Genomic DNA, 18,480 nt, shown 5'->3' with positions numbered 1-18,480 from the left:
GTGGATGCATCTGGGGGGAAATCAGTCTGGATTGTAGAAGATGTTGAAGATTCACTAGGACACAACCCTTTAGAACTCTTCAACAACAACACAAAAAAGCATGGGGGGGGGATGTGGAGAGGGAGGGAGGACAGGCCAACACGGAGCAATTATTATTTAATAGCTCACCAGCTGCTGCACCTAGCAGGCAGTGCAATTTTGTGTCTTGCTAACTGCTAAATGAATTCCCCTGAGGAGGAGGGGGGAGTGACACAGATTCTCTATTAAAGAATAATTGTAGCCTATTGGCCACTTGCATCTCCTCTGTGCTACTCCACAGAGTACACAAAGTATAGTGAGGACCAAAATGGGCTTGAGATGGAAAAAATAATGGATGCAGCGTAGGCTGACATCCTTAGGTTCTGTTTTTTATAGCCAAAGAACATCTTTTCCTTTTTCTGCACATTTTGGTTTGGAGGTAGATGCCTTGTGATTTGACCTCTAGTAGTATAGATCTGTTGGTCCTTAGTTCCCATTGCTTGTAAGCGGCTGGGGGTAATCAGGGAGCCAATTCAACAAATCTAGTAGACAGAATAATAGAGAAGATTGGTGACCGTGGGGATTCTCAGTCAATCAGATCATGGGTGCCCCCAAAGCGCTTTTTCAAAAGGCAACTGGACGTTGGTTTTCTTTGAAGACATTTCGCTTCTCATCCCAGAAGCTTCTTCAGTTTCGAAGAACTGAAGAAGTTCCTCAGATGAGAAGCAAAACATCTTTAAGGAAAAACAACGTCCAGTTGCCTTTTGAAGAAGCACCTTTGGGACAGAGAAGATTGGTGCTAAATTGTCAGGGATCAAGTCCAAAAGGAAAAGAGATCAATTGTCATGATTTACTAGAGGGAGGGAGGGGGGAGGGAGGGAGGGAGGAGAGAAACAGGGAGAGAGGGAGGGAGATGAAATGGAGGGAGGGAGGAAGGAAGGAGAATCAGGGAGGGAGGGAAGTGATATGGGGAAGGGAGGGAAGGAGGGAGGGAGGGAGGAAGGAAGGAGAAACGGAGGGAGGGAGATGAAATGGGGGAGGGAGGAAGGAAGGAAGGAAGGAAGGAAGGAAGGAAGGAAGGAAGGAAGGAAGGAAGGAAGGAAGGAAGGAAGGAAGGAAGAAAGAAAGAAAGAAGAATCAGGGAGGGAGGGAAATGAAATGGGGAAATGAGGGAAGGGAGGGAAGGAGGGAGGAAGGAAGGAAGGAAGGAAGGAAGGAAGGAAGAAAGGAAGGAAGGAAGACTCCTAGACTCACCACAGAACCTCTAGCCAGCTTGGTTTGAATTTTTGCATCTTTTTTTAAAACATATAATAATAAAATTTGAAAAAGTGTAGAAAGCACCTGGCATGAGCAGCCCCACCACCAGCTTTTCTTTGGGTAAACTGGTGTGTTATAACACAGCTGTATAGGAGAGGCCTTCCTGCAGAATTCCTTCCTCCATAAATTAAAACCTTTAACTACTCAGGCTAGAGTGCACTGCATCTAAGTCTCGCTGCAAGGAAGTGTAAATGCAACTTGCATACAAACACGGAAGGAAATCAGTAAGACACTTTTCTCCTGAAGAAGCCCTGAATGTGATGGGAAAATCATTCAGCAACTGCTCTGCTGGTTGCTTTCAATTAGTCCTGATTGAAAATTGATTGGTCTTTTTTTTTTTCATAAATGTGTAGCCAATGGATTTTTAAATTATCGTAAATCAAGTCACCCCAGCAGCCTAGCCCATCACCACGGATAAGCATCAGTTTTGCTTCGTAAGATGCTCGTAGCTGCATCGTCTCTGGAGGACTTAATATTGGAATTTGAAAAGAAATACCACCTTTACTGATTTTTTTTTTTTTGATGGATGATTTTATCAATGGACGTTCTAACTGTTTGTCAGTTTTTAAGAGAACTACTGGATCTGAGGTGCAAGAATTAGGATGATTCTAGATGGCGGCAAAATGTTTCTGTATCACTTTACTAGTATCTACTCATGGTCTGAATTTTTATAGCCCAGACAAAACATAGGGGTTGTTTTGTTGTTGTTGTTTTTAGAAATTTGATGCAGCCTTGAGCAAGGTGATTGTATTATTCCTGACTGTAGCCATTTCCACCTCATATATCATATTGAATAGCTGACTGGTATTATTATAGCCATTTTAAGAGGATGGATGAATTGAATGTGACTTGCCCAAGAAGTTACATAACAAATTCTGTATTCAATATAAGGGGCTCTGTCTTTGATAACCAGCAATTTCTTCCTATGTGGGGATGTGGCTTTACTTTGAAATAAGTCCCATACATTCCTGGTTAAAAAAGAGGTACTGTTTATGTCAGAAGGAGCTAGTTTAAACCCACTAAGATTTATTTTTCAGGTGGTGCATACAGATTGCCATTGATCAAATTTATTAGTGTTTTGCTAGTCTTTGTGTATCTGTTCTACATAGTGGTAGTTACAGTCCTTACACTGTATGTTGTAGATGACTCCTGTTTTTGTTTTTTTCCTTCTTGGCTACTGGATCTTGGTTTACTTAAGATGTTTAGCAGACAACATCCATTAATACCAACTAGCAGTCAGAAGTCACAATGAAAACTCCTTAATTTCACCATCGTTTGGAAAACTGCGAGCATCCTAGATCAAGCTACATCCAAAACCACAAGGGAATTCCTGGAAACCTGGCATTCAGACAAATCAGCCATCAGTACACACATTGAGATAAACCCCAGTTACCCACCATTGAAAAGAGACAATAAAAAAGCTAAGAAAGAAATAAAAACAAAACAAAACACATCCTCTCCAGCAATTAACACCCAAATAAGGGGGATTAACACTAGACTAACAATCGAGCAGAAAACAATAACTTAATCAAGGAACCATTAAGGAAACAAAATCACCCTTAGCGACACCAGCAGGGCAGGGCAGGGCATGGTATATAAACAGGAGCAAACCTCACACTCACTATTGTCATCAGCACTGATGATGTTACCTAGTCAGGTTATAAAATGTCTGGAACAAACAGCTAAGTTCAGAGAGCACCAAGGATCCCACAATTTAACCCTGGTGTGTGTGTGTGTGTGTGTGTGTGTGTGTGTGTGTATGACTTTCAGTCCTAAGTTTAAACTGTACAGGTAAATTATGTGGAATTTAGAACTGAGATTTTTGCTAGACTTATAACCAGAAAATAGAACCCCTTTCAGCCTCTAGTGACGAATACAATCAACAGTTACACATGACTTCTATTCTTTTCCTTGGAAACAGATAAAAAAAAATGGTGATCATTATAGAACAAATTATGTTTCTGCAGCCCTGATTCCTGCACTGTAGAAAAAGAACTCGGGTTTTTTTTTTACTTTGTTTTTAAAGGATAAAATGATTTATGGGTCTTGTAAATCGGTAGACATTTTTGTCTATAGGTATGCAAGATATAAGTAAGTGTAGGACAAAAAGACTGTTGCAAGTTGCAGATCACAGAATTTCTTCCCTGCTGTTTCTTACTAAGATCAAACGTCAGCCTGCAAAATATAGACATGGTCTGCAAAATCCAGGTTTCAGTTTTTTAAAAAATGTTGAGGGCTGCCTATCAAAAGCTTAGAAGCCAATGTAGGTATGCATCCTTTCTACGTTGTATTTTTTTTTAACAAGTATCTGTGAACAGCCCATTTATATTCTCTGTTTCATAGAACAAAACTTACAACCTCTTCTCCAAAGCGCCTGAAGGCAGGACAAGAAGCAACAGATGGAAATTAATCAAGGAGAGAAGCAACCTGGAACTAAGCAGAAATTTCCTGACAGTGAGAACAATTAATCAGTGGAACAACTTGCCTCCAGAAGTTGTGAATGCTCCAACTCTGGAAGTTTTTAAGAACCATTTGTCTGAGATGATACAGGGTTTTCTGCTTGAGCAGGGGGTTGGACTAGAAGACCTCCAAGGTCCCTGTTTTTCTGTTAGCACCTTATTCATTTCTTCAGGAAAATAGTTGAGAGCTTGGAAGTTTTCTGGTTCAAAAAAAAAATGTCACCGATGGGCATTTCTCTAATTATTCTCCTTTATCTAACTGTACCGTTTCTACAACAGCATATCCTAAACATCTAATTGCTTCTTTCTGCATAATAAGAAGAATGATATTATGAGAGCAGCTCAGTGAAGGAATCCAGAGGAGGTTTCAATTGCAATACTTTCCCCCCTAACTAAGTTTATACTCTTTTGCTAGTGGTCACCCAAGCAAAGCTCCACCCACGTCCGGTTCTGTTTATTTAGGCTCATGTCTCACATGTTGTGTTGCGTTGACCCAAGACCACAAGTCTATTTTTAAAAGTTGTGAGCTGAAAAGACCCAAATACACCAAGACCTGCATGTGTGTGTGTGTGTGTGTGTGTGTGTGTGTGTGTGTCTATGTCTATATCTATATCTATCTATCTATCTATCTATCTATCTATCTATCTATCTATCTATCTATCTATCTATCTATCTACTATAAACCAAACATACAATATATATTGTATGCTGTGAGCTCTCTGGGTTCTTTATTGCCCTCTTGAGTAGATCTTTAACAAAGTCTTGTACAGAAACTCCTGCAATATAACTTTTTCACCTTTTACTTGAAAAGGTCTGACTTTTGTTTCCTGGTTTGTTTACCTGTTCACCTGGAATACAGTATTGATTTGTCTGCAGTTCCTTCTTTGCAGCAGACAAATCAAAACAAAGCAGCTGACCCTTGAGATTTGCTTCCGAGTAAATGAAACAAATTCTCACGGTTTTTAAAATTTATTTATTTACCCCCTATTCAATCAATGAGCACTTTGCAAACTGCAACCCCGTGCCTGCCTATAGGCAAATTCACCTAGTGTCCACAGCTTCTTTACCATGGGCCTTTTTGTAGGGTTTTCCCATCATAATCGGAACCTGGATTTGGATGTGTATCACAAGATTTGGAAAATTGTGTAGCCAGAAGTTGGTCTGGGAATAACCCAACACTAGACCGATAAAATTCTCTCCAGTGTATTTTTATAGTTGGTGTGTTGGGCAAGGAAAGGGAGAGGGAGAGAGAGAAAGAGACATTTCAAATTTACTTCCATCACTCATACTTGGGTGGGTGACTATTTCTTATATCAGTGGTTCTCAACCTGTGGGTCGGGACCCCATTTGGGGTCGAACGACCATTTCACGGGGGTTGCCAAACAACGCAGTCCGCCATTTTTTCCCCTTTTTCCTTAGCTGTGCTACTCCCTTTTATTCTATTGGCTTTTGAAAGCCAATAGAATAGACTCTCTTGAATAGAAGCTAATTCTATTGGCTTTCAAAAGCCAATAGGAATTGTCCAGGCTGTCTCTGCCTGCTGAGCCCGCCAAAAGTCCCATTCTGCAAACAGTGCTGCAAGTTGTCTGCAGCGAAGGCGAGCTGTCTGGAAGCCTCCCTGTTGAGCAACTACTAAAAATGTAAGTAAAAGAGAGCCAGGAATGGGAGGTGGGAGGCCGGCGGGCACAGGGAGGGTTGCTGGCGCTCGTGCAGCCTGGCGGGTGCCTTACCTCCCTTGGGCTGGGCTAGCTGGTGGCCCAGCCGGTGGTCAGCCTGCTCCGTCTCTGCTGCTTGCCAGCTACGCCTTGGCCGGTGCAGGGGGCGGCACCACGCATGCGCGGTGCTCCCGGGCAGGGAAAGTCCTCGACTTACGACTGGTAGGGTAGTCCTCGACTTACGACCAGTTGGGGGTCGCAGCATTTAAAAGGTTGAGAACCACTGTCTTATATGAAGTTACCTTATATATTATATATTAAGATAACTTCAGTTAGCAATACAATTAGCATTATGCGGGTTTCGTGTATGCATGTTCTTTATAGCTTGCTTTTTTGTTGTTGTTGTCATTTGCTATCCAGAGTCACAGTTTAATTTGGGGCAGCCTTATAAACCAAATTGGGGGTGAGATGGCTCAGCAGTTAAAGACGCTGAACTTGTTCACATTTTGCATTCGAAACCCAAGCACTGAGTGACGGGATGAGCTCCCGTTCCTTGCTCCAGCTCCTGCCCACCTAGCAGTTTAAAAGCGTGTGAATGTGAGTAGACAAATAGGTACCACTTTGGTGGGAAGATAACAGCATTCTGTATGCCTCGCCATATAGCTGGCCACATGACCACAGAAGCATCTTCAGACAACATGGCTCCCTAAGAAATGGAGACGAGCATCATCTCCTGGAGCAGGGGTCTTCAAACTTGGCCCTTTTACGACTTGTGGGCTTCAACTCCCAGAATTCCTCAGCCAGCATGCCTGGCTGAGGAATTCTCGGAGTTGAAGTCCACAAGTCGTAAAAGGGCCAAGTTTGAAGACCCCTGTCCTAGAGTTAAACATGACTGGACAAGGAAAACCGTTATCTTTTTAATCTTTGTAAACCTACTCAACCAATCAAAAAATTAACCTAGGTAGCTCCAGTATACTATATATCTTTATGTCTGGTCCTAGTTTTTGTGGTCAGGGAAAGTAATTCTTGACCATCTTCCCTGAGCAGGCTACATGTCTCCTCTGAGTTGTCTTTTATTGAGACTGAACATCCCAAGTTCCTTCAACCTATCTCTGAAGGGCAGTCAAAAGTCAATCTAGCCAGCTTGTAAACATGAATGGGGGGGGGGAAGCAACCTTTTATTCTTTGCCTCAGGCACTAAACATTTCTACAACTCTGTATTTCACTTGTGCACGAACACCACCTCTCTAGTCAATTTTTTATTATTATTATTTTGGTCCTTGATGCTGTGAAGAATCTGGAATGTTCCCAGGAGTAACAATACAGAGGCTGCCAAACTGTCTGAAAGTTTGTGTTTCTGTCAGCTGTAATCTATGCACAAACCCTGTGGGTTGTCTGCTCCTCTTGTGGGCAGGAACTGCAAATTAAGCAAAAATGAAACAAGCCTGACTGTTCTGCTAAAATATCCTTTCTTTAAAACAATTATCTTTTGGGGAATCTGATGCGCTTGGTTGTTGTTGTTTTTTTTTAAAAAAAGTCGTCCAAAACTCTGAAGCTAATGTTTAATATCGCAGGGGAGAAAGTGGGAAGGAGCATAAGAAATTTAGCCTGAATATGGATTCATTAGCATACATTTGTTGATGAAGGATCATTAAAAATTCTATTACAAGGTTGGCAATTATAGCCACACACTGCCAATTTTTTTTAATTAACTGTGTGGATTTATTTAACTCTCTTTTTTGGGTAATGCTGACCTATTGCTCAGTAGTACGTATTTGTGCTAAAGCTGTGATAGAGGAGATAATTTTTCCGTAAAATGTTTGTAACGTTATTCTCAGTTGTGCATTTTTTCATGGAAGGAAGGAAGGAAGGAAGGAAGGAAGGAAGGAAGGAAGGAAGGAAGGAAGGAAGGAAGGAAGGAAGGAAGGAAGGGGAGAGAGGAAGGAAGGGAGGGAGGGAGGGAGGAAGGAAGGAAGGGAAGGAGGGAGGAACGAACGAACGAAGGAAGGAAAGAAAGGGAGAGAGGAAGGAAGGAAGGGGAGAGAGGAAGGAAGGGAGGGAGGAATGAAGAAGGGAGGAAGAAAGGAAGAAAGGAAGGGGAGGGAGGGAGGAAGGAAAGAAGGAAAGAAAGAGAAAGAAAGAAAGAAAGAAAGAAAGAAAGAGAGGGAGGGAGGGAGGGAGGGAGGGAGGAAGGAAGGAAGGAAGGAAGGAAGGAAGGGAAAAGAAAGGAAAGGAAAGGAAGGAAGGAAGGAAGGAAGGAACGAAGGAAGGAAGGGGAGAGAGGAAGGAAGGGAGGGAAGGAGTTCTGGTTTTGGGGTTTAATTCAAGCTGAATTAAATATGCTTAAGCATATTATTTTGCCTTATTTAATAGCGTAAGTTACAGGAATTCAAAGGAAAGGAGGACTTTGGCCTTCAAACGCCTTAGCAATTCTGAGGGAAAGTCCTCCTTTAAAATGCTGTGCTCACCTTGCAAAAGAAGTTCGGTTTGTTTATAGCCTTTTTTTAATGCTAACAATCTCCCTGCCAAAAATAAAACATGATGCAATTAAGATAACAGTTAGGAAACCAAAGAGACTCATCTGCAAAAGCTGGACCTTGGCTCACTTCCACAGGGAAGATTAAAAAGCTCCTTGCTTTGGCTGCTACTTTGATATGGAAATGACATTGGCTGGCTTCACGTTCCATATTAAGCTTGGATGTGTTCTAATCGTGGTTTGCTGAATGAGCCCCAAGGATATGAAGCCATTCATCATTCTTCACCAGTTGTGGATTTGTTGACCAAACAACCACACTCTGGCTTTTCTGAATTTTTGGCTGCATCCTTAATTCCTAATTTTGACTCCCACAGAATGATTCCTGTTTACCGGTCAGTGGCTTGTGTCAAGCAGGAAATCAGAAATCCGGGCATTTCAAATGTATATAAGGCTTTATTGCAAGCTTATGCTCTCTACAAGAATCTGAACTACTAATGGTCAAAGCAAATTGGCGGTAGATAAGAGTCAGTGGAATTCAAGGTGGACTGGATTTAGATCTCTTGTGGGTGCGAAGGGACTTGAGACTGATGACGTGTTTGACCCCTCTCTCCCTCGAACTCAGCCTGGTCATCTCTTACATCTCAGTGCTTAACAATGACTCCTAATTCATCTCTCCTCAAAGTTAACTCTACAGACAACAGAACTGATCACATATGAGCAATGTAGGACATGAGCAAACATAAAGCAGCATCAAACTCTTGACAGGCCCAAGTATGTTATGTTGTATAGGTTCGTATCTGAGACTATTGTCTGAATGTATTCCCATGTTCAGAATGAAGGGCACCTTTGCATCGTTATATTAAGAGGAGCCTTGCTGGTTTGGAAGTTTGATGGGAGGTGATCAATCAAATTTCTGTGTCATTATTTCACTTCAGATCACAGAGGTGGAACTCTTGCTTTTTTTCCCTGTTGGTACATGTTGCATTGAAGATTTAGGACTTGGTTAAAAGCTCATAATTTTGTCATCCATATTCCGTAAATCAGATCTGTCAGACCCAGTTCACACTTGAGAATTTTTTTTTTTTTTAAAAAAGAGAGGCAGTGTGGAGAAGATTCATGTGTTCAACAGAGTTCATGAAACGTTGGATTTTAAGGAAGTCTTGGATCTGGATCCGTCACCCTATTTTCCCTGATCAGCAGCTGAGGCCAAGTCAGAGAAGAAATGACTGTTTTCCATTAACAGAAGGCTTCCTCTTATGCGTCAAATCAGAAGTTTGATTTCCCCCTGTCCAGGTGTGTCTGACTCCATGGGACGGTGCTCATTTCTGTCTCTTAGCCGAAGGAGCCAGCATTTCCATAGTCATGTAGCTATGGAAGGTGCATGGAACGCCATTACCTTCCCACACAAGTGGTACCTATTTATCTACTCACATTTGCATGTTTTCGAACAGCTAAGTGGGCAGGAGCTGGGGCAAGGAGGTCGCGCAACACTCGGGTCTCAAAGCCTTCCAGCTGACAAGCTCAGCATCTTTAACCACTGAGCCATCATGCCCCCAGTCTTGTGGAGTCCACCGAATCTCAAACTCTTCTGGTTCCCACGAGAATATATACAAATGTACGTCAGAGCTAGAGCTAACCTCACTTATTTTCCTTCCAGGTACCTAATATCCACCCTTTACCCTGCCTGGCAGGTTTCAGAAACCTGACAGATTTCTGAATTTGGTGGTCCCTTCCCCTCTGCCCGTCCCTCCCCTACCATTGCCCTGCAGGTAACAACAAACAATCTTCCTTTTTCTGTGTGCTTAAAAGCTTCCTTCTTGTTGCCTTTGGATCATTTCTGCTAGTAATTTTAATGTTTAATAACTGCATATTTTCCTGTCTCCACTAATGGAGGACATCTGTGGCCTTCGCCTTTTAATTAGGTGGTAATTAGAATCTAAATAACATCTCTGACTTTCTGAAAATGATCCCAATAGCACATGAATTCTCTTTGAAATCTCCCTCCCTCCGCCCTTTCTTGTTTTAAAGGCATAGGTTCAGCGACAATGGGGAGAACTCTCCTCTCTCTCGTGGACTTTTCAACTATTGAATAACATTATGCAATTCGAAGGAGGAAGGGCTCCAAGTTGCCCATCATCAGTTAGGGGTTTGTTTGTTTTTTGAATCACAGACTCCGGAGGAGTCAGAAGACCCAGGTCTTCCTCCACAGGGAGGAACAGATGGATTGTATTCCTGTTTAAATTGCAAAGTTTGTTTGTTCAGTTTAGGGGTGCGTTGACTCAGCAGTTAAAAAAGCTGGGCTTGTCGGCTGGAAAGTCGATAACCCACGTTCGAGGCCCGAGTGCTGCCGGATGGGGTGAGCTCCCATTCCTCGCTCCAGCTGCTGTCCACCTGGCAGTTCGAAAGCCTGCAAATGCGAGCAGTTAAAAAGGTACCACTTCGGTGGGAAGGTAACAGTGTTCCGTGCAGCTTGGCATGTAGTCATGCTGGCTACAGAAATTGTCTTCAGACAACGCTGCCTCCCTTGGCCAAGGAGCAGAGATGAGCAACGTGCCCTAGAGTCGGACACAACTGGACAAGGAAAACCTTTACCTTTTGCTCAGTTTGAATCCACACCTCTAAATCAACATAGGGCAATGTTATGCACATCTGTAGCTCTACCTAGTGTGGATAAGTAGCTATTTTATCCCAAAGGTGCTTTTTCAAAAGGCAACTGGACTTCTGTTTGTTTTCCCTTGAAAACATTTCGCTATTCATCCAAGAAGTTTCTTCCAGTCCATAACCTGGATGACTGAACATCTATATGGACATTTAGATATTTTACCCCTGCATCAGGATGATATAAAAGTCCTTGGATTGTCCAGACTTTGTAAAAAAAACAAAAACAAAAAAACCCAATCAGCCCAAGGTTCTACCAGTATCAGAAATTGGACTGGTTCCAGTCCAACTATCAGCCCTTGAGCACATCACTTAAATTAACAACTGCGCGATTCATTTAACCACTGCAGTGATTCGGTTAGCAACCGTGGCGAAACATGTCATAAAATCAGATGTGAGTCGCGTAACACCTGCCTTGTAGAGCAGTGGAAATTCTGGTGCCAATTTTAGTCATAACTTGAGGACTGCCCATAAACTACCCCAGTGAATATTGTACTGAATAGGCGTTGAATTCATTGTGCACGTAGACTAGATATTTCAATGCTGACATTAAATGTGTTGCTCTTCAGATGTTTTTCTTCAAAAAAATAAGGACAGGAAATATCAGTCCGAAGAAAATCTTAAGAAAACTAAACTGCATGCAAATTGTCGCCCCGTTTTCTTTCACCAGCACTCCTTTTCAGGTTAAAATGCTTGATTATCTCTGAGCCATTCAGAGCGAAATGTTTCTATATCTAGTTACAACATATAAAAAGGATACGTATTTATATATCTATTCCTATATAGCTGATTGCATCAAGAGTTCTTCCATCTGCAGGCTTTGTGACAGAACGTGTTTTGATTTAGGGATGAATCAGGTCTGCAAGGGGAGTTTTTTCAAACATATGGGGTTGGGGATGGTCTTTACACAAAAGTTATAAAGCCAAACTTAGCTAAAAATATGTCCTATTCCTTCCAAATGGACTCTTCCAACTCGCTCTGTCTGTTACATTTGGGAATGCAGGTCAGACCAGCAATTTTTTTTACAAATGTCTTATCTGTTTTGGAAATAGAGTAAGCAGTGTAAAAATGCATTTGTAATAATAAATAAATAAAATATAGCTGGAATGGTAGGAATTTTCCTAACTTTCAATAAAGAGGTTTTCCAGTCTTTTCTGCTGCTGCTGCTGGCAATTCAACCTCTTCTCCATGTCTCTTCTATTTACCTTGTGAATAAATGACATTGTGCATTGTAAAAAATTGGAACTATGTTTTGACTCATTTTTTTCTCCTTCTCTCTCTCTCTCTCTCCTTCTCTAGCTTCAGTCTTCAGCCTCTAATTGTCCGAAGGAGGTAAGTCCTGTCCATCTTGAGATGTAGTAATTTGTATTGCACGGACCAACATCACTAGTGCTTTCCACGTTTATAAATCTGTTTTGACGATTGCTTCTCTTTGATCAACAGCCCAACCAGGTGCAAGGTCTTTTTATTCTTCATTGGTTATTAATATAAACCCATTAATACTGCAACTCCATCAGCCAGGAGATACAGGCAGTCCTGGACTTACAACAGTTCCATTTAATGACCATATAAAGATACAGTGGCACTGAAAAATATGATTTATGACCGTTTTCATAGTTAGATCCATTGCAGCATCCCCAGGGTCAAAATTCAGATGATTGACAACTGACTCGTATTTATGATGGTTGCAGTATCCAGAAGTCACTTGGTCTCCTTTTGCAATCTTCTGACAAGCCAAGTCAATGGGGAAGCCACATAACAACTGTAGCAAGAAAAATCGTAAAATGGGGCAAAATTCACTTAAGAACTGTCTTGCTTAGCAACAGAATTTTTTGCTCAGTGGCAATCGTAAGTCCAAGGACTCCTTGTGTATTCAAAGCAGTCTCTTAGTGAATCTAACATGTTTTGGGATCCATATTGGCATGTATTATCATGTATTACTTCTTGCCTGTTCCATCTCTGATGCTAATAATTCCAACAGAGGATCAAATCTGAACTGTTGTGTTACTGCATTACCAATAGCGATGGTTTATTACTGCTGATTGATTTTGGATGCATATTCTTATGAACTTCAGAGTTTACGGCTATGGCCAATAACAAGGACTGTGCAAAGACTTGATTTGGATATTAAAGGCAGTTTGTTCCAATCTCCAAATCGTTTTTCCTTTCCAGCTGAAGAGTGCCAATTCCATTCCACTTGTTGGATGAAATTGGATGCATTCGGTTGATTGGAGCTGATGGGAAAGTTTTATGCATGTCCACGGGTATTTTTCTGGTCCAAATCAAAGTGAATCAGTATAATCTGGTTTAATTCAACAACTCAAATGGCCCATCTGAGCAGGAACACTCAGATTGAGTCAGTTAATTTGTATAAAAACTGGGTCCAGTTCACACCCTATTAAGGATGTTTTATGGTTCGTGTTTCCATGATTGATCTGAACATGAGTAGCATACAATGATTGGCATTACAAGGGCTCTTATGTTATTATCAAATTCTAGGTGGTATGTTTGTTGTAATGGCAGCACATTAACTATGGAACTATCTTTGAAAACGCTGTAGAAACTTCAGTTAGTCTTCAGCGAGGCAGCTACACTGTTGACAGAATAGGACATCCCAATATGATTTAAAGCAAAGACAAGCTTGTACTGTCAGTCACTATGAGATTTTTTAACGGCATTGAATACATGTATTAAAGAAAACAAAAGAAGCGGGGGGGGGGAATTAGAGAATGCTGGTTCTTTGCCATATCAGACAATGACTAGACCATTTCTGAGGTTAAGTCAAGCTGTTTCTTTCAGTCTTGAAAACCATATCAGTTTATAGCCAATACAGATTGTCCTTGACTTACAACTTTTCATTTGATGACCGTTTGAAGTTACAATGGCACTGAGAAAAAATGGCTTATGATTGGTTTTCATACTTATGACCATTGCAGCATCCCCATGGTCACGTGATCAAAATCCAGATGCTTGGCACCTTCTGGATAAGCAAAGTCAATGGGGAAGCCAGATTCACTTAACAACCATGTTATTAACTTAACTGCATTGACTCACTTAACAACTGTGGCAAGACAAATCATAAAATGGGGCAAAACTCACTTAACAACTGCCTTGCTTAGTTAGGAAATTTTGGACGCAGTTGTCCTAAGGTCTACTATAAGCGCCTTTTCTATTTATTAGCCTTTGGTTCTAGATCTTCAGTTGAAGCTCTTCTTCATAGGGTCCCCTGTCCCACCAAGTTGGATGAGACACTTAGTCAAAAAGATAGTGATGCACACCATCTGTGGAGCATCCTCTCCACAGGGGGCTCATCTGTATTAAAATCTTTTTAATACTAGGAAAATCTTCTTAATACTAGGAAAATCTTTTCTCTTTTTGTTGAGATTAAACTACAAGAACTTTCCTTTCATTTGACCTTGGCCATGTTTTGCAGCTGGTTTGATTGCAACATTTGACATATTATTGTTGGCTAGTGAGTGGTTAGGTCTCAGTTATTGACCTACTTTTCATGGTTGATTTATTGTCGCTATTGTTATTTTACTGACACATTTGCTCTCTAGAGAACTTGCTCCTATGAGGTAGCTTAGAAGTGTAATTAATTAATCAGTGATAATGATAAGACCATATCTACAAAGTGAAAGTGGTCTAATGTGATCAAAACAATGACTATCCAGACCCAAATTGCCCTTGAGGACCATCCTTGTTTAGATCTAATGCATTTTTTTTTTTAAAGTTTTATAAATTTTACAAAAAAGAAAAAAGAATACAAAACAAGAGACAACATATACAAAAAAAATAAAACTAAACAATACATATATATATAAAAAAAACACACCCCACCCCTCCCAAAAACCCCCCCCCTCCCTTCCCCCCCCTGAGCTTCCCAGAGCAGAATATAGGCTTAAGAAGTAAAAATAAAAATTAAATTAAGAACTTTATATTTATGTATATAAAAAGATTATCTATAATATATATGAAAATAAAACTTATGAAAAAACTATATAATATTTTTGTATACCCAATCTAAATTGTATGAATTTTATCCATTTATCCCAAACAGCAAGAAACTTCTCTTGCGTTTGTTGCTTTAAGAAAGCCGAAATCTTTGCCATTTCCGCCAGATAAGCTACTTTAAGAAACCATTCCTGCAATGTAGGCAAAGATTCCTTCTTCCAATATTGTCCTACTAACAGCCTAGCGGCTGTAATCAAATTTAACATCAAAACAACCTCCTTTGTATCACAATCTGTAACAATACCTAACAAAAATAATTGCGGAGTAAATTTTACCCTCCTTCTAAAAATTCTCTGGATATTCCACCATATTTTGATCCAAAATGCTTTTATCTCTCTGCATGACCACCAAATATGATAATAGGAAGCCTCCTTATAACCACATCTCCAACATTTGGGTTGCACGTCAGGGTACATATAAGACATTTTTTGTGGATCAAGGTGCCATCTATAAAACATTTTATAAAAATTCTCCCTTAAGTTCTGTGCTTGTGTAAATTTGACATTTCTCACCCAAATATTTTCCCAGGTGTCCAATGAGTTTTGAAGCTTTCTAGTCCCTACTAAAAATGAAACAGTCCTTATAAATAGCGGTTACTATTTATTGTTGTTACTGGAAAGAAACTTCCCTTAAATAAAAATCCATTTTTTTTCAATGACTGTCTCCATGCATTAAGACAGAATATACTCACTAAAACAGCTTCTCAATGGTTGCATTTAGGAGTTAAGCAGCGACACAAAGCATGACTGAACTGAGGGTTAGATCCTTGGAGAAAGAAATAGGAGAAGAGCAAAAGAAAAGAGTTTTTTGTCTTTTGTTTTCCTTCATGAAAGGATAAGCTCTTGACCTCTAAAGCTAGATCACACAACCAGAATTTTTGTCGGGTGCGTTGATCAAAGTGGCACACCTTTAGAAAAAGACAGGCTTAAGGAAAGAAGGGTGACTTGCCTTCACTGGATCGCTGTAATGTAATATTTTAATTATGGTTTTCTGTGCACATCGTATAGGGCCCCCACAAGACTGCCTAATTAACCAGGTTGTTCAGCTTTCATGTACTATCAATCAAGGCATTGCTGGGGTTGTCTGGAACTCATTTACAGAGATTACGGTATGAAGGAAAAATACTCTGCTTCATTGTTACTTAACTTAAAGGGTCATCTATAATAACTATATCCTGAAAAGCAAGACTTCTTATTAAAATCTCAAGTAACGGTGATGATTCCCGATCGCAAAGCACTTAGGCTTTTGCTGATTTTTTTTAGCTCTTCTATAAAAAAAAAATAGTCTTTATTTCTCCTATCTCATTTTCTAATATAAAAAAATGCAATATCTTCAAAAGAGCTTTGTTTTTTTTAAAAAAATACTTGCATCGTAGAGACCTTCATTTTGCTATTGATTATCTTAGTTTTCTCCAAGCTGATTGGTTGCAGTCAGTTACCCAAGGAACTGTCTTGTCAAAGGAGAATATCATAATTGCAAACTAGCAATAGGGGAGGGGGCAAAATTCAACCAAGAAAAATAAATGTTCCATAAGAACCAAGGTCTTATGAAAGAACCAAGCAAAGACAGTCTTGGCTGTCTACCTAAGAAATCCAGACAGTTCATATGGCCAGACTCTTTTGACTTACGTTGAAATGATATCTATATTTTGGCTGAGGAGGAGCATCTGATGGGATTGCCATCTTGTTAATAGAGTTGGTTGACCACTAAGATCATCAGAAAAGGTTATGTGACCTGAAATGGAAGAGTATCATTTTACACTTACACAAGGGCACATGGGCATTGCAGTAACTCCTCTGCTCTAGAATGCTATGAAATTTGATAGAGAACATCTATTAGCATATTTTAGACATCTTTTGAAGACCTGTACATCTCTTCACTCAAGCCATCACCATACCAATGTTGAATGACTGATTTTCTGGTTTATTTCCCCCCCCCCCTTCTCTGTCTATCCTTTTAATGAATGTGCTTTATATTGTTTAAATTTATTGTTTTCATTACGGTACTGCATTTCATAATTCTATTGCAAACAGTCTCAAGATGCACTGTATGGAAAGCAATATGGAATTATAATATACGCTATGTGTGCTTCAAGCTTTGGTAGCCCATTCTTCATGCAACTAATATTATTTCCCAGTGGGAGCAAAACAGTGCCACTCAGCTTTAATTCAGGGCTCATGTCACTGCTTCTATCACCACTATCTTTTTATTTGTCCTCTTCCTTTGAATTTTGTGTATCCCACTGATGCCCTCTAGGCGTGACTTGGGGACAAGCCCAAAGATGCTTCTCCAAAAGTCAACTGGAACTTCCTTGGTTTATTTCCTTGAAATGTTTCTCTTCTCATCCAAGAAGCTCCTTCAGTTCAGAAGAAGCTCCTTGGATGAGAAGTGAAATATAGTAATAGTAGTAAAGTTGGAAGGGACCTTGGAGGTCATCTAGTCCAACCCCCTGCTCAGGCAGGAAACCCTACACCATTTCGGACAAATGGCTGTCCAGTCTCTTCTTAAAAACTTCCAGTGTTGGAGTATTTACTGCTTCTGGAGGCAGGTTGTTCCACTGATTGTTCTCACTGTCAGGAAGTTTCTCCGTAGTTCTAGGTTGCTTCTCTCCTTGATTAGTTTCCACCTGTTGCTTCTTGTCCTGCCTTCAGGACAAGAAGCAACGGGTGGAAACTAATCAAGGAAAAATATTTTCAAGGAAAGAAAAAAACAAGAAAGTCCAGTTGCCTTTTGGAAAAGCACCTTTGGGATAACCATGACCTGGATGATTGAGAATCTCCAGAGACAAAGCTCATTCAATTATCAGAGTGAACTAGACCACCAAAGGCATTCGGGTTGATTGAGCACGGGTTTAGTTGTAGCAGTAGTAACTAGACAATCCCCATAGCCATCTAATAATAATAATAATAGTAAAGTTAGAAGGGACCTTGGAGGTCATCGAGTCCAACCCCCTGCTCAGGCAGGAAACCCTATACCATTTCAGACAAATGGCAGTCCAGTCTCTTCTTAAAAACTTCCAGTGTTGGAGCATTCACTGCCTCTGGAGGCAGGTTGTTCCACTGATTAATTAATTAATTAATCTGAAGAAGAAAAAGAAGAAGAAGGCATATGGTTAACAAGTTTAGAATCTAAAATATTTGTTGCTCAGAGAAGGTTCTTGGTGCTCTCTGAGGTCTGGTCTGGAATCCTTGGTGCTCTCTGAGTTTGGTTGTGTTCTTGCAGACGTTGTATTACCCAACTTGGTAACATCATTATGTACCTAGATGGCGTCAATGGGCATCAATGGGATACAAGCCCCGTTGCAAGAAAACAACCAAGCTCAGAGAGTACCAAGGATCCCACACGAAAAGTATCTATTGTACCATGAAAGTGCTACCAAAAGCTCTACCAAAATGTGTTAGTTTGCACATTTCAAGAAGAACAGATCAAATCAAGTCTCTATTAAGATCCTAGAGCAGCATAAAGACTATTCCCCAGCATTCTTAATAATAGTAGTAGTACTGCCCATTGTCAAATTGTTGGCCAAGCAGGATACCAAGGTGAGCTTTGATGTCCACCATGATTTGCTCAAGCATATCTTTCATTCTGAGCTATATGTAGGTTAGTTGCCATTGTCCAATCTTCTCTGACATCATAGAAGGGGCCAGACAGATACCCAGAAATGTATTTTTGATCCTATAGGGAACTATATGTGTGCTTTAGGTCCACCTTCTGCCATTGAGAATAATTCCATGGCACTGAGTCTTAAAGTCTTTCTAGCTTCTGCTGAAACTTAACAATGCTTTCCTCAAGGTCTTACAATTATATAAACAACTGCGCACTTGTGAACATGAAAATTATTCTATATATTTTACTGTAGGATATCGTTTTTAAACAAACCCTC

General features: G+C 40.4%; 1 protein-coding gene across 1 annotated transcript in view; it reads left to right on the top strand.

Moving 5' to 3' along the window:
• SEMA6D (semaphorin 6D) overlaps positions 1–18,480 on the top strand; it is a 282,445-nt gene that overhangs the window by 135,879 nt on the left and 128,086 nt on the right. The window contains exon 5 of the mRNA XM_039359368.1: positions 11,883–11,915. The gene's annotated coding sequence lies outside the window, so the exon portion shown is untranslated. The remainder of the gene's footprint in view (positions 1–11,882; positions 11,916–18,480) is intronic.

This window comes from Crotalus tigris, unplaced genomic scaffold (assembly GCF_016545835.1).
Source record: "Crotalus tigris isolate CLP2741 ecotype Arizona unplaced genomic scaffold, ASM1654583v1 scf7180000019068.10715455, whole genome shotgun sequence".
Lineage (NCBI taxonomy): Eukaryota > Metazoa > Chordata > Lepidosauria > Squamata > Viperidae > Crotalus > Crotalus tigris.
Note: the sequence above shows the minus strand (reverse complement) of the source record. Positions and strands in the feature narration are given on the sequence as shown.